Genomic DNA, 7,419 nt, shown 5'->3' with positions numbered 1-7,419 from the left:
AGGTATGCCCTGGCCGAAAGTAGACCAGAGTCCAGAGCTGCCCCCAGGCAGGGAGGGGAACTTTGAGCAGAGATACATCTAGGAGCCAGGTCTCCAAAGGTCAGGAAAGTGCATAAAAGAGGTTGGGGTGTGTGTGTGTGTGTGTGCGTCTGTGTGTGTGCGTGTGTGTGTTGTTCATGGAGTACGTGTGTGTGATGTGCATGTGGGGTGTGTGTAGATGCATGTGTGTGCATGGAGTGTGTGATGTATGGTGTGTGTGTGGCATGTGTGTGTTTGAGTCTGAGACAAGGTGTGTTTGTGAGTGTATGCTTGGGAAACAGTGTGTATGAGAGAGACTGGAGGGTGTGGCAACTACACACACAGAGACGTATCACACACCAAGAACCAAGCCACAAGCAAACCAAGGGACAGGAGAGTATCTGGCACCACCAAAGACCTGGCCTTGAAGACTGTCAGGGTCCCTGAGGCGAAGGAGGGCCTCAGTTTCTCCAGCCACAGGTCACTTGGCCAGATGGGTCACCTCTGTCACCCTCAGCCCCTAGCACAGGCCCTGGCTCCAGTGGACACTTAATGGTGTCTTCAGAATTGTCACTGGTCAGGACTTCCGAGAGCCAGCTAGAGGCACCTCTCTGCCCTCCAGGGCCCACCCACCACCCCTGGGGGCACATGCTGGTCTGAGGTTGGGGCACAGGCCCAGACTCCTACATGGATGGGCCCTCCACTCCTCTGAGCCGTAGGTACTGCTACCTTCCCAGGAGCTGAGCTGACCTTCTCCTGGCTTAGAAAGACCCACTTTATTTAACAAGACCCTTATTCGGGAGCAGAACTTTCTGTGCTTTTTTACTGAAGAAATTCTGATTACAGCCAGAATTAATTCAAGGAGTCAAAACAAATTAAAATTGATCATTTGTCCTGCCTTCTGCCTGAGGGGTGGGCAGCAGGTGCAGGGGTGGCCACAGAGCCTCTAGTGAGACTGATGGTGCCCACAGCCAGGCCTTCTGCCCACAGGCCAGGGGTCATAAAACAAGCTGACCAGGGCAGCAGGGGGCTGGCTCACACACACGCACACCCTACACCAGCCAAGACAAACCAAGAGGATGGTCCAGGCCCAGGTGTCCACCCACATCCCACACAGACTCAGCCCTACAGCTCTCTCCAGGAGAGTCTTAGTCTCCACTCAGTCCCACAGCCCCAAAGACGGTTGCACATAGCTTGCAGGCTGGAACAGTAGGATGGAGTTGTCAGGTGGGAGGGGGGCAGCCAGTTCCCCCAAGCCTGCACCAGGGAGCAATGCTCCCTTTCCTGGACTCCCCACCCTGGCTCTGCAGTGGGGAAGCCCTGGCCATTCTACAGAGTTGGGTTCCAACACCTCTCCTCCATGGAACCAACCATGCCCCGACAAACTCCCAGGGAGTTGTGTCTACTGCCCCTAGGTCCCTCTAAGGCAGGGCCCTCACTTCTCCTCTCTGTGCCCAGTGGTGCCCATGGCCTCTGCAGGGCAGGTGGGTTTAACACAGGCTGTGAGGAGCTGAGCCATGGGAGAGAGGGACCTGCCCCTTCCACGGTGCATCTCCCCGACCCTCAGTGTGGAAAGGCTGCTGCCATAAATGAGATTGACCATGGGGTGTGCCCTGGACAGCACCTGTCTCCCTGCTTGTCTCTCAGTGGGTGCTGGCCCCGGCACCATTCCCTGTGTCTGTGATCCTGTGTACACTGGGGTCCTCTCAGGAATCCCCTCTTAGCGTTCATAATTCTTTATTTATTTTATTTTTTTATTTATTTTTTTTTTTAGAAGGAGTTTCATTGTTATTGCCCAGGCTGGAGTGCAATGGCATGATCTTGGCTCACTGCAACCTCTGCCTCTGGGGCTCAAGAAATTATCTTGCCTCAGCCTCCCGAGTAGCTGGGATTACAGGCTTGTGCTACCACGCCCGGCTAATTTTTGTATTTCTAGTAGAGACGGGGTTTCTCCATGTTGGTCAGGCTGGTCGCGAACTCCCGACCTCAGGTGATCCTCCTGCCTCGTCCTCCCACAGTGCTGGGATTACAGGCGTGAGCCACCGCGCCCGGCCGGTTCATAATTCTTTACACCAAACTTCCCCATTCAGGTTGCGGTGGAGTCTCTCTCCTGATCAAGCCCTGATTCACCATTATCATGATATTTATTCTGTGATTCCTCTTACTCTTAAATAGTTGTAAGAGAACATTTTCTTGACACTCAAGTGGCCTCTTCTAAGAGGAAGAAATAACATCCTGGTGTTTCTACCAGATCAGGGGAACACATGGCTGCTGGGCCTTCACTCTCCCTTGAAGTAATGCTTCTGCCCGGTGTCCACGTGTCCAGGCAAGGGCCTGAGCACAGAACCAGGTGAGGTTTGGGATCTGGTTCTGCTTGTTCTGGGGCTAGACTTCAGGAGGGTGGGGGTTGAGAAGGAGCCAAGGGAAGCCATTCCCGGGCACCTGGCTCCCCCTGCTGGACAGACACTGAAATAACGGTATCATTGTCAATGAGCCGCCTCTGTCCCTGAGGCAGCAGCAACGCCTCGGTGACCCCTCTCCAGGGACACAGAGGACCTGTCTTCAAAGAAGGGTGATGAAGGAGATTCCAGGAAGGGGTGCCTCTGACCCTCAGCTGTTTTCCACCTTCCCACGGATCAAGACACAGCCTTCCATCTCCTGTTGCATTTGTTTGCTCATTTGTTTAATTGCAATAAAAAACACTTAACGTCAAATCAAGCATTTTAGGATGGGTGTGGTGACTTATGCCTGTAATCCCAGCACTTTGAGATGCCGAGGTGGGCTAATTGCTTGAGCTTAGGAGTTCTAGACCAGCCTGGGCAACATGGTGAAACCCCGCCTCTACAAAAAAAATACAAAAATTAGCCGTGTGTGGTGAGGTGCGCCTGTAGTCCCAGATACTGTGGAGGCTGAGATGAATTTCCTTCCTTTTTTTTTGAGACATAGTTTTGCTCTTGTCACCCAGGAGTGCAATGGTGTCATCCCGGCTCACTGCAACCTCCACCTCCTGGATTCAAGCGATTCTCCTGCCTCAGCCTCACAAGTAGCTGGGATTACAGGCCCTCCCACCACGCCCAGCTACATTTTGTATTTTTGGTAGAGATGGGGTTTCACCATGTTTGCCAGGCTGGTCTCGAACTCCTGACCTCAGGTGATGCGCCCACCTCAGCCTTCCGAAGTGCTGGGATTACAGGTGTGAACCACCACGCCCGGCCTCCTTCCTTCTTAAGGCTGAATAATATTCTGTTGTGTGGATAGACCACATTTCATTTATCCATTCATCTGCCATTCATTTCCTTTTTTAAGTCAATGAAGCAAGTTTACTTTCATTTTATTTTATTTTTGAAAAACCTATCAGAAAATGTCTTGAGGAAAATACATTAAAATGTTATCTGTGGTCATTTCTGGCTCTGGAAAGATTTAAAGTGGTGTTTAATTTACATTACCTTCTGCTGGTCTCTGCTTTCTCATTTTCCTACAGTGCTTTTTGTGGCATGGGGTGGGTTTTATATAATGCGTGTGTTGTGAGAGTTTATGTGTGTGCACTGATGAGTATACGTACCTGTGTGGGTGTGTCGTGCAGTTCACGAATGTGTGGCGTGTGTGTATGGGATGTGTGTGTTCATGCTGTGAGGTGACGGTGTGTGTGTGTGGTGTATGAATGGGTGTTCATGTGTGTTGTGTGTGGAGCATATATGAATCTATGTGTCTCATGATTGTGACTGTGGTGTGGGGCATAAGTGTGTGCACACGTGAGGAATGTGTGAGTGTGTTCAGGCAGAACATTGTTGGCCCCTGCTGGACAAAATAAGCACAGTCATTTCCTGGAGCACAACCTCCCCTCTCCCACCACATCATCTGACCCTAAGCATGCTGACCCCATCCCCCTCCGCCCTGCTCCCACCAGGCAACATAAGCAAAGACTCAGAGCTGGTGCCAGGGCAAGTTTGGGGCCGTGAGCATACCTCTTGGCTTCTTTGAACCTTGGTGAGCTCAAAGTTAACTGCAGCAATTTAAAACACCTGTTATGATTATTTGGGGTGTGAGTTATGAGTTTTATTGCCTGCACTTGACAATAAAAACAATGTCATTTAGGAGCGGGGTTCCTGGGTTGCTAAGAAGGAAAAGTACTGTGGAGACTGGAGAGCACAGTACATGTTAAGGGTCATTCTCTTAAGAACGTGTTTGCCGTCTCCTCCGAGGGAGTACAGCACAGTGACAGAGGGAGGGAGGCAGGAAGCCCCTTCCCACGTGACATGGTGAAGCAAGAAACCATGAAGCCCCAAGGTGCCAGCTCTGTGCCCAGGATCACTGTCTCAGGGTGAGGCCTAAGGAAGCACTTACCCCAGAGAGCTCAGTACCATGTGCTCCCTGTTGGTTTGGAAAGCTCGGGGCCACGCACTCCATTGGTTTGATTGTGTGTCATGAATCCCTGAGGAAAAGATGAAGCTCTGGATTTCAGTAGAAGAGAGAAAGGGAAAGATCAGTATGGTTCATAGAATAACGGCCCCCAAAGATGTGCGTACCTAATCTCCAGAACCTTTGTCACCTTACTTGGTCAAAGGGTCTTTGTGAATGGATTAGTTAATTTCATGTGTCAACTTGGCTGGGCCACGGTGCCCACATACGTGCTCAGACACTATGCTGGGTGTGCTGTGAGGGTATTTTGGATGAGATTAACACTTAAATCGGTGGCCTCTGAGCAAAGCAGATTGCCCTCTTTAATGTGGGTGACCCTCATCCAGTCAGGTAAAGACGCGAAGGTAATGAAAAGACTGACCTCCCCCAAGGAAGGAGTCCCCCCACAGTTGGGCACTGGACTTAAGCGTGGGCTCTCCCCTGTGTCCCCAGCCTGCCAGCCAGCCCTGCAGATTTTGGACTTGCCAGCCTGCATAACCCCATGAGCCAATTCCTTAAAATAAATCTCTTTCTGTAGATCCACACATCCTGTTGGCTCTGTTTTAGAGAACCCTGACTGATATGAACACAGAGGTGATGAAGCTCACAGACCTTGAGGCAAAGAGATGATCCTGGATTATCTGGTGGGGGGTGGGGGTAGGCCAATTTAATCACGTGAGCCCTTCAAATCAGAGAACCTTTCCTGGCTGGATCAGAGAGTTGAGACTGGGGAAGAGAAGTGAGATGTCACAGGATTCGACCTCCCATGGCTGGCTTTGAAGATGGAGGAAGGAGTCACCAGTCAAAAAATGGGGTGGCCTCTAGAGCTGGGAACAGCCCCCACTGACGGCCAGCAAGGAAGCAGGGGCCCAGGGCCTACAGCCACAAAGAATTCCTCTCCGCCAACTGCCTGAAAAAGCAAGAACACAGACTGCCCTGGAGCCCCCAGGAAGGAGCACAGCCTGCCAAAACCTCGACTTTAGCCCGGGAGACCCACGTCAGAACTGTAGGATAATACATTCGTGTAGCTTAAGGTGCTAAGTTTGTGATAAAATGTTGTGGCAGCCCTAGAAAACTGTACCACCTAATATAACCTAAAACTCATACAACTAACACACTTCACGTCTTAGTTGGGCCTCCCCCAGAGCAACCCCTGACACCGGGAATGGAGGTGGGAAAAGCACACAGGAAAATCCCGCAGTGTGGGAGGTACACCCAGCCCTGGCAGCCCTACTCACATCACACACGGCTCCACCCAGAAGCCGCCCTCCTGCTGGAGTACAGGGTCACCCTGTTGAAAAGCCAGCTTGGAGATGATGCCCTGTGAGAGTGAGGTCCCATCCTCCACAATGCAGTGTACATTTGCCATGTTGCTGTGCAGACTCCACAGGGATGGATATCAAAGAAGAAGCAGGAGGCCCCACGCCATCACTCCAGTGGCCCACGTGGGGAAGTCGTGTTGCCCATGCCCATAACTCTGACTCTGCAGGTTGGACATCCTGATCCTACCAGGGGGAGAACAGAGTGACCACTCTGATAGGAGGAGCTGACCCTGATCATTGGGGGAAGGAAGGACTGCGGCTTCACACCTGGGCCAGAAAGGAAGATGGAAAACCCAGGCAGTCAGTCCACTTAGGGGTCTCCGGGCCCTTCCTGGCAGTGCTTTGACAGTAAATGTGCAAGAGCTGCAGCTACGGCCTGGGAGGGGCTGGTGAGACCAGGGAGAGACTGTCCAACATGCTAGCCAAGAGTCAGGGGAACCCAGGAGGGAGAGTAGAGGGCAATGATATGAGAGCAGTGGCGAGAGCTGTAGATGACCCCAAGATCTTCCTCTTCTGAGCTTCCCCAGGGAAGAGGACAATAGAATCCTCTCCCTGGGTCCTGCATGCCCCACTACAAAGGACACATTCTGAAACCATCAACTCCCTTAGAACAGCCCGAAACCCCTCTTGTGCTGCACTGCATCCTTGAAATTAGGCCTCACTGGTCTTAATGTGTGACTACTTCAGATACTCAGTTTACCATCCAGCCTCAAACCTGATTAAAGCGGGATGATAACAGCATCATCCAGCGAATGACGGATCGGATTAGAATGTATCTTAAAAGAGGAGATGGATACTCAATAATGGAAAAAGAGTTTAAATTATTGCCTGAGTCACTTCATGTTGAATTCCAAACCTCAAAACCCATCCCCAGGACTCAGGATTTTAATGTGTAATACCAAGGAAATGGAGGCTCAGAGAGAAGGCTTTGCCCCAGGGAACCCGGCTGGACAGTCCTCAAGTCCGTCCTCCCCTCATGTGCGCTATTATTTATTCTCATTGGTCACCCTTTATTCATGCCTGGATCCTGGATGACAATCGCCCACCCACCAGGTCCCTCTCCAATGAACGCTCGACCGTGTGCTTTCTCCACAAACAGCTTGGTTCCCACAAAGCCACACGGAAGCCACAGGGGACGGGAAGGCAGTGCAACAATGGATGGTGCTGGCCGTTGTCAGCCGATGATCAGGCTCTGTGATTTTCAAATTTCAAAAGGTCTATGGAGCCCAGACTTAAGGTGAAAAACCTTCAAAGCCAAGAGAGAGGAGAATCCCTCTGGTTGCAAAAGAGTCACACAACAAAAACCCCAAGTCACCTTTTCCTAGGTGGAAACCCCTTTTTCATTTTTTAGTAATTCTCCTCAAAGAGATTCTGTCAGCCTAAAACTACTGCCAGTGACTTCTCCTGCTACCACTCTCCACTCAACACCATCTTTCTCCACACCCCACTGTTACAGAGGAGGACGAGGTGAGGTCCTCTCTGTTAGCTGGCAAGAAGGATGGAGAGAAAGTTTCTGTCCATGCTGGGCACTCATGTCTGCCCCCTGGGTCGGTGCCACACTTGATCTTCCACCCACACTAACCTTCAGACACATCACAGATCCTCTACCTTTGCTTTTCTGGCCAATAGGAAGCACCAGTGGCAGATGAAAGTGCTCGATGTAGCCCTGCCAGTGGCTTCT

This window comes from Pan paniscus, chromosome 6 (assembly GCF_029289425.2).
Source record: "Pan paniscus chromosome 6, NHGRI_mPanPan1-v2.0_pri, whole genome shotgun sequence".
Taxonomy (NCBI): domain Eukaryota; kingdom Metazoa; phylum Chordata; class Mammalia; order Primates; family Hominidae; genus Pan; species Pan paniscus.
The sequence above is the reverse complement of the archived record's forward strand: the minus strand, read 5'-3'. Positions refer to the sequence as shown.